Here is a 16,178-nt window from a genome sequence, read left to right on the forward strand (position 1 = left end):
CATTGTTGGGCTTAGGCACTCAATAAGCTATTAAGCATGCACTCTGTCACACATTTTTGGACTCCTTCATCAATTCAACCATCCATTCTTGAGAGAAACCGCTGACACATCCTACCTGATAACAAACGCCCAATCACAACAACATATGCAAGATCAACACAATATGAGTAGAAAAAAGAAAACGTGCGGTTGTCTATTGTTTCCTGGTTTCGAGGAAATAGTTACATGGAATGCAGCGCACTGCATATAAAATGAGTGGCAAGCAAGTGGACCTTAAGCACTACCTGGGGAGCTGTAGTATACTCTTGTCATCTTAAAAAATAAAATAAAAAGAGGTGAAGCAAATAAAGTGAAACTATAAAAGGAGAAAATTGAAATCAAAAGAAATAACTATCCAGCCTTGAAGAGCAGTCATGCGGATGGGTCATTTGTGATTAGAAAATGAAGACACGGCAAGAGAGCCAATTACTGATGTAAACTCAACCATTTGCTCATACAGTATACTGTCATGGATGGAAGCAGAGTGTAAATGACACTCAGACACACCGGTAGCAGAAGAGGGCTGACCCAAAGGCCCTATATGCAGCTTTTTTATCAATATATATAGAGATGTATGCATTATTTAATGTTTAGGTGTCGGACTTGGCTCTTTTTTTCCCTGAATGTTTTGCTTTTTCTCCCCCATGGTAGAGGAATGTATTGGCCATGTGTGGTGCGTGATGCAGTGATACATGGTGTGCAATGGCGTGCGCAGAAGAGTTATTTTTAAAATAGACGCCATTGCTGTGTGCTTGTGCCTGTCTGCCGAAGCTGGGTTGCCAGTCTAGTTGTTTGTTTCTCAGCAACCCTAGCTTTTGGAGGGAAACCTGGCAGACAGGGTGCTGGACACCTCCCCCTAGACCAGTTAGGACCAGTTTCCCCAGACACTTCTAGAAGCTGCTGGCACTGTCTGGTAGGTGGGGTGCATATAAATAGGGGGGCTGTGCCTCCATGTGGGCAGATGGAGCGTGGACTTGAATGTGAGGGGACATACTGCCAGGAGGTACCGCCGTATGGGCCTTGTTAGAAAGGCGCCCTCCGGGAGCCCGATGGTGTCGGACTGACCACCCCGAGAGCCACCGTTCCGTAGGCGAGTAGCCGAGCGCCGCTGAGAAGCCTCCTGGGCGAGGTCCTTCTCCTAGGATCGTATCAGCCAAGCAACCCCGCCATTACAAAGGGACACAACCAGGGTATTTATTCTTATACGATTTTATCGGTTATCAAGGCAGGTTTCTGTGGCAATATTTACAGGTGGATCGAGGGATCCAAGTGAGTCTCAAAGTCTGGTTGGGATGGGGTAGCGGGACAGTCTCAGTCTTAGCCTGGTACTGGACACCCTGCGCCTAGCTCTCAATCCTCGAGCCGGGGGGTTCCGGGAACCGGGACGTCGTCCGCACGGTTCGGGGGATTGATGCGGTGAGGTCGAGCCGCGACGAGGTCAGCAGGGCGCCGATGGTTTACTTCTGCTAGGTCGAGCCGCGACGAGGTCAGCAGGGCTCCGGTGGTTTACTTCTGCGAGGTCGAGCCGCGACGAGGTCAGCAGGGCTCCGATGTTCCGTGAGGATCTTCTTCTCAGCAAAGGGGGGAGCCGCGACGCAGTCAGCAGGGCTCAGGGGTCCAAGTTCCAAGTAATGAGTCTTTCTCCGTAGGTTCAGCCGCGATCCGATCAGCAGGGCTCTTGACTCCTGGATACAACTGCTATCCTGGCTTGTGGCTGCCCCAGATATAGGTCTGGAACCCTTTGATGTCCGGACCCTTGCGCCTGGGGGGTAGAGGGGCCGGGATAGGAGAGGCCAGACACCCAGCGGGAGAGGCGCCAGCGCCCAGGAGGGCCGGAGGGCGATTGAAACCAGGCGTTGAGGGACGGTTGGGGTCCCATCGAAACTCCCCTCCTCCAGTATCGGTGGAGTGGCCACTTGGTACCCCCTGGCCGGATCTTGGTGCCTCGATGTCGGGGCTTCGCTGGGGCCGAGGCCGGGGCGAGCCGTGTCGCGTAGGCTGGTGCGGGTAGCAAAGTACAATCCGGAGGGACCCCGAAGGGTGGGGGCTGCCCCCGTCGGGTCGGGTAGGAGGGTTCGGGACCATGCCACGAGGCCAGGTCCAACAGGCCTGTGTGCTGGCCCCTGTGCCCAACTGTAACCCCTCTGCTGTCCACCGGGCTAGTGGGGTTCTCTGCTGGAGGGAAGACTGCTGTGCCAGGAGGAGTGCCTCTGGATGGGGGATGACCGTTCCCAAGACCTGCTGTCCTGTCCTGATGAGTGCCCCCTGCCTGCTGAACTTACCCAGTATTGCCTGCTGCTCTCCTGCCTAGCGCCTCGTGAGCGCTACAACTGTGCCCTACCTGCTGGCTAGCGCCTAGAGAGGAGAGAGCGCTACAATGGACTGGACTGCACTCCCAGGAGGTGAGGCGTGTGGGCACTACGTGCTGGGGTGGGTCCCTGACTGCCTACCTGCGCCCTAGCGCCTCGTGAGCGCTATATTTGAGGCGCCAGAAGAGAACGCTATAGATCTCGCCCCCACATTGTGGGTGTTTGCAGCGGCGCTTCCAGGCCTATTCAAACCAGCGGGAGCCCAACCCTGTGGTTTTTATGCTGATTTAGCAGGAGCCTACCCCGTGACTGTGCGCTTATCGGAAACAGCGGAAGCCCACCCCGCGTTCCTGCCGCGCTTTGACCTTGCCGAAATCACCGAGCCGAGCGCACCAAGGGCGGGTGCCTACCCCGCAATTGTCTCTATTGGAGAAGGCAGGAGCCCACCCCGCACTTCAAAATTGCTCAGGGATCACTGAGAGAAATCACCGCCGCGGGAAATCAATCCTAGCCCGACCAGAAAGCCAGGCTCGCTTGCCTGACTATGGGCGGGGCCTACAGGGACGTCCGGAGCCTCGCGGGCTCTTCATTGAAGTCCAGGGTCTCAGGAGGGGGCCGGGTGAAGCGGAAGAGGTGCTGCTGTGGTTGGCGGAGCTCCCGGAGGAACGGGGAGAGCTCCGGAACTTCCGCCTCGAGAACTGCACCCGTCATCAGTGGCGGAGAGCCTGGGTCCGACAGGAAGCCGGAGGCAGCGGAAGTGCTGCTGGTTGTCGGCGGGGCTCCCTTGGTGGAGGGAGAGCCCCGCGAACCTTGCCTAGAAGTCCCGGGTCACAGGAGGGGCCCCGGGTGAAGTCCGGCGAGGTGCTGATGTTGGCGGGGCTCACCGTGAGCAGAGGAGAGCCCCGCGTGAAGCCTGCGCCGCCCGGAGCCTCGCAGGTTCCAGGTCGAAGTCCCGGGTCCCAGGAGGGGGCCCGGGTGAAATCCGAAGCCTGCCCCAGGAGCCGGTGAGTGGGTCTCAGCCTGTTGATGGTTGGGGGGGGTGTAGCGAAGCACATTGTCGGTGCCCGCCCCCTGCGCCGGTGGCACTCTACAGCGGCCCTGCCTAGCAGTGGGCCTCTGCAATGGCTGGGGGCACTGTGGACTTTAGAGTCCTGGGAGGGGCTCCAACGCGGGCCGTGCTTCCTGGCCTGATTTGCTGAACACAGCTGCCCCGCTGGACAGTGGGCAGCTGCAACGTTGGGCCATTCTTGAGGGAGTCAGCGACCTTCAGGGGGGACTCACATGAACACATTGTTGGCGCCAAGGACTAGTTGGCATGCGGGCCATTGATTATAGGTGTAGCCTTTCCCTACTGCCTAACGTTTTTATGCATACTTGTGATGATGCCCCTGCTAATATGATCGTACCCACTGTTGTGCAGGATGTGATTCATGCCACGATGTTTTTATTGCAGGTTTGAGGCTAAGGCGTTTTATGCCCCAATGGTACCTAAGGCTTATGTCACACCTTATGCTAAACTGGATTGGAAGCCTACTGACGTGTTAATGTTTATGCTGAGTGTTTCATGCCATACCCCTATGATTACGCCCAATGCCTTTATGCTCATGAGAATGCCTCACGTCAGGTTATGAGGTTCTAGGCGTCACTAGTTTTGCCCTGCTGGTTTAATGATTATGCCCAATGTGACCTAGGCCTATTGTTATGCATAGGGTGAGGGTCTGCCTGATGTTGCATCTATGCCTATGCCAATGCTAAAATGCATGTTTAATGTGATGCCCACGGATCTAGGCCTACTGTAGATATTCTAGGCGTAATGTTTTCCTTCCAGGTTGCACATAATGGGTTTATAGGCTGACGTGACGTTGTCATTCTAGGCTCATGGGTGATGCCTCATACCCAGATATGTTTTATGCCTAATAAAAGAGATGTTTTCGTTTCATGCCTAATGCCACTTTGACATAGGCCTAAAGCGATTTATGCCATGGGCAGGGGTTTGCCAGCAGCGACTGGCGGTTACATTTTTACTGATGGACTCCACATTTACTATTCTGTATCCTATGTGTTGGTTCTGGCAGCGGCCCGATTGGCGCTGCCCTGTATATAGTCCCCCTGTGAACTATTACCCGGTGCCGGCTGGCACAGTTCATCTGCACCTGTGATTCCCTTCTGATGTGTTTATTTTATAATACACATACTGTTTTTTTCACCTAAACTGGTTTGGTCTCTTTTTGTAGTGTGCCTGGTGTGTCGCTTGTGTGTGCTGCGCAGATGCTTTACACATTTCCTCCGGAGTTTGGCCCACCCGCGCTGCACCACGCTACCCCGTGTCTAACATTAGGTCTTTTTGTAGGGTTTTGTAAATGGACCTAGGAGTCGCACAAGCTCGTGCATGTGCTTTTTCTTTTGGCCCACGCTATTGGCCTTTGCCTGCGTCTTTTTATGAAAGACAGCACGCAATTGGCCAAAGGCGGGCGCATTGCTCCGCTCATGGCCTATTGGAGTCTATTACGCGCATTGCTGACATGTGTTTTCAATTATCGTGCCCAGACAGGGGCGTGATAATTGAAAGCACATGTCTAGCTGTGGCGCGTGCGCACCACTCGTTTGTTTTCAATAGCGATCGCTTTCGCGATCGCATTTTTAATTCATGCTACAGGCTAATAAGATTTGTGAACTGGTACAGAGTAAGCACATTCAAAGATCTGAATTGCTTTAATAACACTGTGAGCTCGAGGCAGACAACATAAATCCGAACGGCCACTTCCGAAATTATTTCTCCATATTGTAGCTAGCTGATTATTAAGGAGAATATAACTGCCAATGAGACATCCCTTCATCCTACTGGAACAGGACCTGCAACGGGCTGCCAGGCGAGACATGCTGTACAAACGGAAAAGCAAATAACCTGGAAAGCGCGATGCCCGGCTCAAACTGCGTGTTTACAGAGCATGGATGTGTGACGTGTCCATCGAGGAAGGGCTGCAGTCCCGTGTTAAAGAATAACAGCGGATTACAGCACAGATGAGGGGCCTAGAGCCAGGCTGTGGGGTCCAGAAATCTATCGTGTCCCCGCCTCTCGAGATCGGCCCTGTGGCTTGTTGACCCTTAGCGCATTCACGCCAGAAAAGTTACATAAAGTGGACTATGGAGTCTAGCCCGGGCAGCTGCTACCTCCGTGGGGTGCGATGAGGCGGACGTCCAGCCGAGAGAAGCATTGTCTCCACGGCATGTTATGGAGGAAGTGGGAAGGCTGGTGAAGTTTGCAGGCAGGGTCGAGCCGCGGGTCTCCCAGCGCCTGGTAACATCACCTGTAGAGGGCTTTTTGTTGTGACTCCGGGCTACAGCATCCCAGACAACACTCCAGGGGGTGTTACTGTATCCGCCTGCGTAAGCTGAGGAGACTGGGAGGACGCGGTCCAGGGGAAAAGATCGCAGCGGGAAAACTGGTATGCGGGGCACAGTGTAGCAATGAGCTGTGCTTTGGGGTACAGATCCAGTGGTGGGACCCAGTCTCTCCCCGGATGCCATGTCTCGGTGTACGTGGCATTAGACCAACAGCTCTAGCCCCTCCCTTCGCTCGTGACAAAACTGCTGTCAGTATCAGAACCTCACACAGGAATGTCCAGCGCCATCATTGCTACCTTCAGAGGGGGCTGTGAGTGTTGGAGATGCTGCCGAGGTCACTCCCCTCAGCACCCTCTCCCCCAACACACATGTTTTTCTATAGCTCTCTAGCATAGGGTCTAGGGGGAGGGCTTCAGCTCCTGCTTTATGTCCTTCCTTACCTCCTGCAGTCCGTTGCACGGTTTCTTTCCTGGATACCCCTTAGTCTGTCCTGTGCACCGCGGGACACAAGTAAAGTTCCTGCAATTCTGTGCGCACGCCTCACAAGCACTCGGGCGCCACGGCCATGATAGAAATGGAATGCGATCGGAAAGTGCATGCGCGCGTCAGGACAGTCCCCCCAGTAAAGAGCATGCGCGGTACATCTTGTGCTGAGCTTAAGCGACCAAGGAATGTGTGCGTTCGATCAACATGCCCGGTTTAGATATCTGTCTGCTTTTTGTCACTCTGTTATGTTTTTATCAGATCACATCCCTGGCTTAAAATAACTTTGTGCAATTTTTTATTTAGTACTGGGCTTTGGATTGATGCCTGAAAATAAACGTAGTTCTCTCACTTCATTGTGCTGCTTGAGCTGAAGGAGGATTTTTTCCATTTTCTTTGCAGTCCTATGTTTTAATTGGCTGCAGTAATGAGTTAATCTTTCCTGAAAACTGACCTTTTTGAGGCATTTGTTTCTCAGCTATATTGGTCCTGAAAGTAATTTACACTAATATTTCTGAATGCTTCAAGTAACCTTGTGCTTGGCTAGAAAATGAGACCCAAGTGAACAGGTCCCCACCAGCTCCATACCAAATCTGTGGAGGGAATGAGGCAGAAAGCAAGTTGGAGATAGGCGGAATAACATATGCTGATGAACATACTGCCTATCTGGGAACGTAGCTCAAAACCTTCGTGGCTACATCGGGTATGTGAGGAGGATGTACTACCTGACTTTACAGTAGATAGCATAGGAATATTCTGCAGGGTAGTTAGGGAGTTCTAAAGAAGCAAATAAGGCATCTGTGAATATTTAGGACTTGTTTTGTTTCATTCACTCTGTTAACATGTATAATTGCGGAGTGATCCATTATGTTAATTTTATTCATTTGACTGACTCTATACACCATTAGCATTGATGTGCAGATCTAAAGTACCAAAGCTTGTGTAACAATTAAGTGAATTTGGGCAGAGACCCTCCTTAACAACGTAAACTATTACAAGGTTCTCTGTTGGACTGTTGGATTTTAAACACCCCCCTACATTTCAGTGAGCATAATAGGAAATATCTGTCAACTTTCCTTTTCTCTGAACTCTAGAACTGCCTCTTGTTGGTAAGGAATTGTACTTGTGCATGACCGCCAAGTGGGGGTTTTCATGGCTTTACCAGTTACGTCCGCTAAGGAGAAACTTGACTGTTCTTGGCCAAACAGATCTTCATCTGACGCAAGGACCGAGGTTCAGGAACCTTTTAGTTTAGCTGCCAGGCTGCGTTTTTCACTGCTTCTATTAACATTTTACTCGCATACTAAAGTCCGGAGTAAGAGTAAATCGATTGCTTGCAAACCACATCCTAATCTGCTTTTGTATAAAGATTACATTGCACATTAAGCCATTGAAATTGAACATTTGTCTCACTCTCCCTCTCCATTACATGCTGTGGGTGATCACAACTCTAGGCTATTCTGCAGATTCTAAATCTCCTTGTGAAAGTCATGTTGGCGAACTTAGTGTACTGAACAATTTAGAAAGGCAGAATTCCTTTTCTTATACAACCAGCAACACTTCCCCTTGTGTGTAGGCTGTAAAGGCACAACTCCTTTGCCACTTACCTTGATGAAACTCGAAAGAAAGATACAAATTGATCCTCCCATCATTTTTAGGTCTTGCGCCTAGCGTTGCAGTGCGTAACACTGCTCGCGCAGCGAGTGACCTCATGTAGGGGGTTCTGAAAGCTGACCACAGGCTCGTGCGTGTGCCTTTGTTTTCGTCAGCTGCTATTGGCTTATGCGTGCGTCCTTGTAAAAAAGGCAGCACGCCATTGGTGAAAGGCGTGTGTATGTCCCAGCATCTTTAGAAATGTAACTGCCCATATACCAGTGGTGTCTGTTACACGCAGCAGCGGCATCTAAGACCTAATACTAAACATGTGTTTCTAATTAGCGTGCGTTCGCTTTGCTGCCGTGCTCCCTCACCCCCGCACCTCTGTGGTGCGTGCGCACTACTGGTTGTAATTGTATTGCATCCTTGGCTGCTAGCAGGGGTTGACAATTGCGCAACAAAGCGGTTACCGGTGGCAGGACATGGCAGTGAGTTCTGGCCTGATTAGACAATCGTTAAAGCCGATTTGGCGCTCAAAGGTAATCTGATGTTAAGGCTCCGTGATCTGCTTCCGGATTTGTTTTGTGTCCTTCGAGAGTTCTACAGGCTGTAACGGCTGCATGTGTAATGGGATCTGATGTATTGAAACTGCAGGATTCTAAACCCTACTGAAGCTCAGTACGTTAGTGTGCGCTGGGGTTTGGGAACCGGTTAGTCGGCGGTGTGCGGCGCAGTATGCGGGCACATGACGCGTCTCCCTGCAGCTTGATGTAAGAGTGCAGCCTGTAAATACCCCCCCCCCCCCGTCCGAACCATGAGCGTGCGGAAGGGGACCATTTCTCCAGCTGTCAGTCCGTCCCGGATCCAGTGTACCTCAGTGTAAACCTGACCTGTCTTTTGTTTGGAGCCTTCCATCGCATGCACAGTAATCCAGGCATTAAACGCATACGCTGTCACTGTTTTTGTGCCAGGTGGCGGGATGGCTTTTGTATTTCGAGTCTCTTCTCCCCCCCCCCCGATTCTTCGCATAGCTGGTGGTGGTGCGCTCTTTCCTCGAACCACCCATGGGAGTGTTGACCTCCATGTTGAGCACTGTTCCATGGGGCTCAGCTCACTGAGATGCCTCTGCACCAGTGTGCTTGTTTCTAGCGCTCATCCCACTGCTCGGACCATTCCCTTGCTTCACCTGACACTTGTGCCCTTATCACAACTTAGTGGGAAACAATATCTTTAATTCTTATGGAAGCCAGACAATCAGCGCGAGTGCCAATGTAAGGTAAGAGATGTGCATCCACAGAGCTGCACAAGTGCGTTTCTGCATTCTTCATCCACTGCAAGTTACTTCCCTGAAGTTTGCATTCAGTCTGGTCTGTGCTGCAGCCATGTATAGTTGGCCAGTGCCGCACAAAGCCACTGTGCACGTATTGGAATAGACTTGTGCAATTCTGCTTATCATTAAAATGTTCCTGCTTTACAGTGCGCCTGTCTATTATTTATCACGAATACACAATTTTGCTGTGACGGCAGTTTCTTGACAAGCTCCGCAGTAAAGATCGTGTCGTGGATCATCCCTGGTGTGTCTCGGTATCACTGACTGTTTTGTTTTTAGCTGTTCGAGACACTGGCGATGGACGCAGCTCCGGGACATCTAGCTTGGATATAAAGTTTTTGATAGAATGTGTGCTGCATACTTAAAAATGTAGCAGCAGATATTATTGTAGCCGTGACAAAATGTCATAGTGCTCAGAAAGGGAGTAATTACAGTGACAAGCTTCTCGGTAAGATTCAGGCTCTGAGCTCCAGGACTTCTCGATCTCCCATGGTTGCTTTGTCCATTATTTAGGAACATCAGTAATAGGATAGTGTTTCTAAGTTGTCTGTGATGGGTTATTTGAGGTCTTAACTGTATGCACAAAAGTGATAAAATGTCATTTCTGAATTTGTTTAAATAAATCAAGGAAAAGTAGATGTACAGTCTCATGATCTGTGTAATGTTCATGGTTTTTTTCATTTTTTGCATGTAATATGTTTTCTGGTGTTCAATTTTTATGCTGCAACATTTTCGTGATAATATATTTTGATGATACATGTAATTATATGTTTTGATGAAACAGGGTGGTTGTGTGTATGAATTTTGTGACACACTTTGGGAGGAAAGAATCTTTTGTATATGACTACAACATTGAAAGACAAATTTCAATGCAAAAATAAGTTTAATCACTAATATTAAATACAGTGTTCATTAGTAATATGTGTGTTGAGTGATAATCGGTTTCAGCATTCTTTAGGGCGATAAGTTATGGTGGCCCAGCCATACTTATTTAAGGGGCCCATCCCCTCTGGTGTGTTCAGTATTCAGGATATGGGCATAAAGCTGTGCAAAAAATTTGCATTTATTTTCTATTTCTTTACTTTTTAAGCAATCACGGCACCCACGCTTTAGCTTAAGATGTTTAAAGCTAAAGCACAGGTGCCGCCATTGTAACAAAAGTAAATACATAGAAAGACAGCATGCAGCCGCCATTTTTTTCTTTCTTCACTTTTGACGCAATTGCGGCACCTGGGCTTTATCTTAAGATGTTTGAAGCTAAAGCGTGAGTGCCACGATTGATTCAATAGCTCTTGCATTACTAAAAGTTTGAGCTATTGTGCTGCATTATTAGCAACGCCAATAGCACAAACTCACTAATGCGAGACCTATTGCATTGCAAATGCTTGTTTTTCCATGTTACAAGATCTTGGTAGACCGCTAAACATGCCAGGCCTTCCGAAGATGTTCTAACAAGAGATAATACAGTGCAAATCTTGTACCACTAGGGTTTGTCGAAGGGCGTCACCAAAACCCAATTCTTTCCCTGCGAAGTTAGTCTGGGAAATTTCATGTAGCAAAATACCTGATTGCATGCTTCAATGTGATGCAAAAACAATCTACCTTTAAAACCTTAGAGGCTTTAACATATCAGTTATATAGTAAATCGATCAAGTCTACTACCATATGTCAGAACTTTTCGTAATAAAAAGATGAAAGTTATGGCATCTGAAATACTTTTTCTTAATAAACCAATCAGTTCTATAGCTTCAAACATTTTGTGATGCAATAGTGTGTAGGGCTTGCTGACTAAAATAAAGAACGGATTTTAAGAAACCGACAGCATGAGTTGTTTGCTTTGTGGGGGAAGACGAAGTGTGAGTGGGAGCTGCTAAGTCCGGTCATGCATATAGACGCGTTCCATATCGGAAGCTAAAGGCTCGAGCAGAAGGTAGGTAGAGACGGGGAACAGACAAAGTCAATATAACCAATATTTTTAGGACATTTTGCTTAGCATGGCTTACAAAGGGGCTTAATTGAGGTAGATAAGAGAGGGGGAGAACAGGGAAACATGCTCAGCCCCAGCAGGTGAGGCTCTCCGAGCTGCTGATCTCTAGAGCGCGGGCTACACAGATTGTCCGGGGTGCTGTGCGTGCCTTGGCACGTCCATGTGGAGAGAGCTGTCCGCGCTGCTGGCGTCTCAGATCTAATCCCTGTCCAGACATGCTCCCAAATTGAGAAATAAGTGGCTTCTTCTTTGTGGCTCCAGCCTAGGAAGAATGCGAGGTGATGTGATGTAGGTGGTACACTCAAGAAAGACACTGTGGGAGTAAAGTTGCATTACACAGCTGAATCCAGCACCAGTTGTAGTTCGAGGTTTCAGGCTGGATTATAGAGCAGAGGCGTGTAAGAGGGCATGGCACCATATTCACATGCCTGGGGTTTCTTTAGACCAGCCTCAGGGGTCTACCACCTCTGTTTCAAGTAGGAAACCAACTGTCATATCACGATATATCGCAGCGGTATCCATAGTGGATATCTGGCCAGCACCTTTGGGCTGAGGAGCACAAGAGGGCACGTGAAAAGGCACGATTGGTGAAAAGGTTGGTCACTTACATTCTCTCCACCACTTGTGGTAGGTAGGTGCAGGGTTATGGACAGAGTAGGTATTCACTGACATCACGCATTAGAGTGACTTCAAGAAACTGGGCTCCGTAAAGAACTTGTCGGGCCTAAAGCTGGTGTGGCTTTTAGCTAGAGCTGCAGCCCACGAGGGGGCGCAATTTCAAGTTCGGCCTCAACTCAACCTCCTCTGACTTTGGGCAAATCAAATCTTACAGTTCTCTAGAAATGCGCAAAGCGGACCGGTTCTATTGTAAAGCGCTGCAAAGCCCTTGGCTTGTGCTACAAAAAAAAAAAAAGTTTGCTTTTCAGTGTTCATCCAGGTGGTTTACAGTATGTCCGGGCGGCTCCTTCCGTGCCACACACTGAAATGAGAGAATCCGGGAGCCATATGAATATTCACATAATGCATTACATTTTACAACATACAAGACAGGAAGCAGGAAAAAACGGGGAGGGTGGGACTTTAGGAAGAACTTGCTGAGTAGATGGAGAAACATCACAATAAAAAACAAGCCTTCCCGCAACTCCGGCATAAAACGGTAGAGAAAATAAAACTACCGCTTGGGGCGTCTTAGATCTAATCCCTGTCCATACTTTAAACCAGCCCGTGTTTATAATCAGTGACGCAGAAAGGCCACCATCTGCCGATTACCGAGGACACATGAGAAGTGGGGAAGGTGTAAATCACTCCAATAAATCAGCTTTAAAGTTTAAAAAAACAAGCGCTGCCGCGATTGCCAAGATAACGATCAGGGAGGAATGCATCTGGCCCAATGCGCGGCTCTGCTCGCTCCCAAGACCCCTAGGCCATGGGAGTGAAAGTTTTGAGGAAAGGCGGGACATGCACCCGTCTTTGGCCATTTGCGTGCTTTCATTATTGAAAGCCACACGCAAAGGCCAGTGGGATGTGTGGGAGGAGGCAGACCCACACGGAGAAGTCTCTTGGAAGTCTGAAGTGATTCCAAGAGGCCCTCTCCTATGCGCTAGGCCCGACCTAAAAATACCTCCCTGTAGGATTTATTACAAAGTAATAATCCACCCTTAATTGTCTATTAACTTTAAGATATACGCACAATAAATATGGCATGCCTTTATTCTTTATCATAACTTTTCATAAAAAATGATCAGGCTTGTAACCATCATCATTAGCTGGTCAGAATAACCAACTCAGACCTATGTTGGTGGGCATAAGCTTTCCTGAAAAGCAACTGTCAGGTATACCATGATAATCTTACTGATATGTACAAAATTCCAGTTGTCAAAACAATATAAAATCCCTGCTATAAGAACCTAATAAGGTTTATCGCAGTGCACATCCTCTCTCCCCATGTTTTGTTTGGGTTAGTCACCAACACCTAAATTCTTGTCTACTAAGGTAATTTGGGAGATTTTATCTAACAAAATATCTGCCTACAGGTTTTAGCACAGTTTAAAAACAATCCACCTTTGACAGCCTATTGTGTTTAACACATGCTTTTCAAGGTAAGTAAGTCAGGTCTACTGGCTTTGTCATAACACTTGCTAATTAATCAATCAAACCTAAAGAGTCTGGCATGACTTCCCAATTAACTGATTCGGACTACACCTTTTCCATTGGTTTGACACCATAATCAATACAAGCCTAGTGAAGTGCACAAAAATTGGCAACTATCATGTATACAGTTGTAAAAATGCAAATATGTAGAAAAATACAGTTACAAGCCCTGTCAATTGGTCCTTACAAGAATCACCCGTTTGCCAGAGTGGATGAACAACTCAAAGACCCTTGCCTACTGTGGTAATCTGGGAAATTACATATTCCAAAATACCTCTCTACATCCTGTAACTCAATGTAATAAGTCTATTTTGAAGGCTTAATATATTTAATCAAATGCTTTTCTCAATATATAAGCCAGATCTACTGTGTTCGTCATAGCTACATAATAACCAGCTCAGACGTTTTGTAAACCAACATAATTCACACCCCTCAGTACACACATATCATATAGACTCTGATGTGCCAGTTAAAAGGTAATTTCTCCTTTTCAAGTTTCTGTGGCACATATTCCTTTAAAATCAAAGAATACGTTTAGCAATTTTGAACTTTGTACCATCAGTTAAGTTTTGCATGCTTATATAAACTTGTTAATTGCTCCAAACTAAAGTTCTACAGAGGAATTTGCAATCCACAGCTTTCATGTACAGCAATGTGATGCATACTTTTCTGCTGCATTTATTTGCAAAGCCACCTTATATTTGTTAGTTGCGAAAAATAAATTGTGGTGCAGTATTCTTAAAGTGGTTTCACTTTCAGACTCTACCGGGAAATACGTGCAGGAATAGGTAATTTCTACATTGTCTGCAAGAGCATTGTTAGTAACGCATTGCTTCGTTAGACACTTAGAGAAAAAAGAACCTGTGTGATGTTTGAAAATGATTTTAAGCATGTATTTACCATTGCGGAGGACAGTAGAGCCTGTTGAAAGAGGGGGAGGGGCCGGACTAGTAACCAGGCAATGTTATCTACCAGCATCTTTCAATTTATGGACAAATGCTGTCCGCCAGAAAGTTGGCAACGGACGTTTGTCTTAAATAACTGACGGTCTGTGTAAATTATGGACGGGTGGTCAACCTTGAGGCAGTGCATGATGGATACCATAAATACGGCCTGGCCAAAACAAGTGGCCTACATTTGAATCATGATCTTTTGTGCTACATTGCTTGGATAGTTCTGGGGATATGAGATTTTTTGGTCTCGCCTAGCGTTGCAGCACGCATGCGTTGCTCGCTCTGCGAGGCATCTTGTAATCGAGGAGATTTCTGAAGTGGAGTTGAAGCTCAGCCCATCATTTTGATTGGCTGGCGTCATCGTTTATGCTAAATGCTGGCTTCTGATTGAAAATTAGGCTTCTTTGTTACCGCCCTGTTTCCTTTTTGGATGACCCATCCGGACTTGATCGTTTACTTGCGTCGTTACACAGTCTCCTTTAATTAGTGGGTAAGCACTTTTTTTCTTATTCTCGTAATGGCGACAGCTTGTTTTTAGTTGTATGTTCATGCTGAGCGCGACGCCCGCTTTAGGGACACCGCGCTCCATTTATTTATTTATTTTTACTATAATTCGGAGCGTGTCGTCCGCTTTAGTGACACCACGCTCCGTTTATTTATTTATTTTGCTTTAATTCGGAGCGTGACGCCCGCTTTAGGGACACCGCGCTCTGTTTATTTTTTTATTTTTACGCCTTATTTGCATTGTTAGGTGTTGAGATACAGGACATTTGGAGACGTGTGTTTAGAGGTGGGAAGTACACTATGGGCACGCTTCTCAACATCCTTCGTCTCCTTAAGCTTCTGCGCCAACTTGCACCGACACCAAGCGGTGAGTAGCGCGCATTTTTAGGCCCACACGCACAGTGGACTGCTGCTCATGGGGGGCGAGCGTTGGGTTGCCTCCTACCATCCTCCTCTGAGGGCCAGCCGGGCAGAGGCGGGGAGAAGAGGAGGAGGCTCACCTCCAGGGGGCGGGGCCTAATGCCCTACGTGTAACACTGTGGGGACACTCGGGACAACTGAAGCAGGGCTGAATTGCTGGGGCAGCAGTCGCGCGCAGTTGTGGGTGCATAGAAGAGTCTTGCGTGCGCACACACAGTGTAAACCCCCGAGGGTTCTATACGTTCCTCTGCGCCTGCAGCTCGTGCCGCCGGAGGCACTTTTCTGTGGAAGACCTAGTGCCAGCACTCTCCATCGGCAGCAGGATGTGGCCAGAGGATGTGTTTTAATGTTCGAAACAGGTCCATGACGGCTGCAAAGCACAGAGACTGGTAACACAACTCCACTTCACCAACTGGCTTGATTTTGGTGTGCCTTTTCACACCCATTGAAATGCTGAAGTTCATTAAAAATGTCAAAACAACAAATCCTGCCCATGCTAGACACATCATTATTCACTGCAGGTTTGTACTCTTGTGTTCCTCCTAGTATTCACCTATTATTACAAGTCAAGACAATGGCACTGTCAATCATTCTGAGGTCAAGGTCACGTGTTAACCCTTGTTGACCCTAGACAGGCAGTGCAGCAGGAATCTTTCATACTTCAGGATGAATTAGTCTGTGCCTAAACACGTTGCAGAGTGCCTATGCCTGGGAAATAAGTGCAATTGTGCCATGTTAGGGGCTATATCATAAAATATTTTTGACTGGCACAATTACATGTCATTTTGGTATAGGGCTTGCATTTATAAGAGTTTCAGCTAATTTCATTGTAAATGACAATGCCTTTTATGTATGTGCTAATTATCAAAACAGATAAATAAAAAGCATTGTCATTTACAGTGATAATATCTTAAACTCTCACAAATGCGAGACCTATTGCATTGCAAATGCTTGTTAAAAGGGTACCCAGCACAAAAAAGGTGGCAAGAGTGTGACCAAAGAGGGGTTTATGTGACTGACAGAGGGCGTTAACAGCACTAATCAAAGCATGCAAGACATGT

Source organism: Triturus cristatus, chromosome 1_2, assembly GCF_964204655.1.
Source record: "Triturus cristatus chromosome 1_2, aTriCri1.1, whole genome shotgun sequence".
Classification (NCBI taxonomy): domain Eukaryota; kingdom Metazoa; phylum Chordata; class Amphibia; order Caudata; family Salamandridae; genus Triturus; species Triturus cristatus.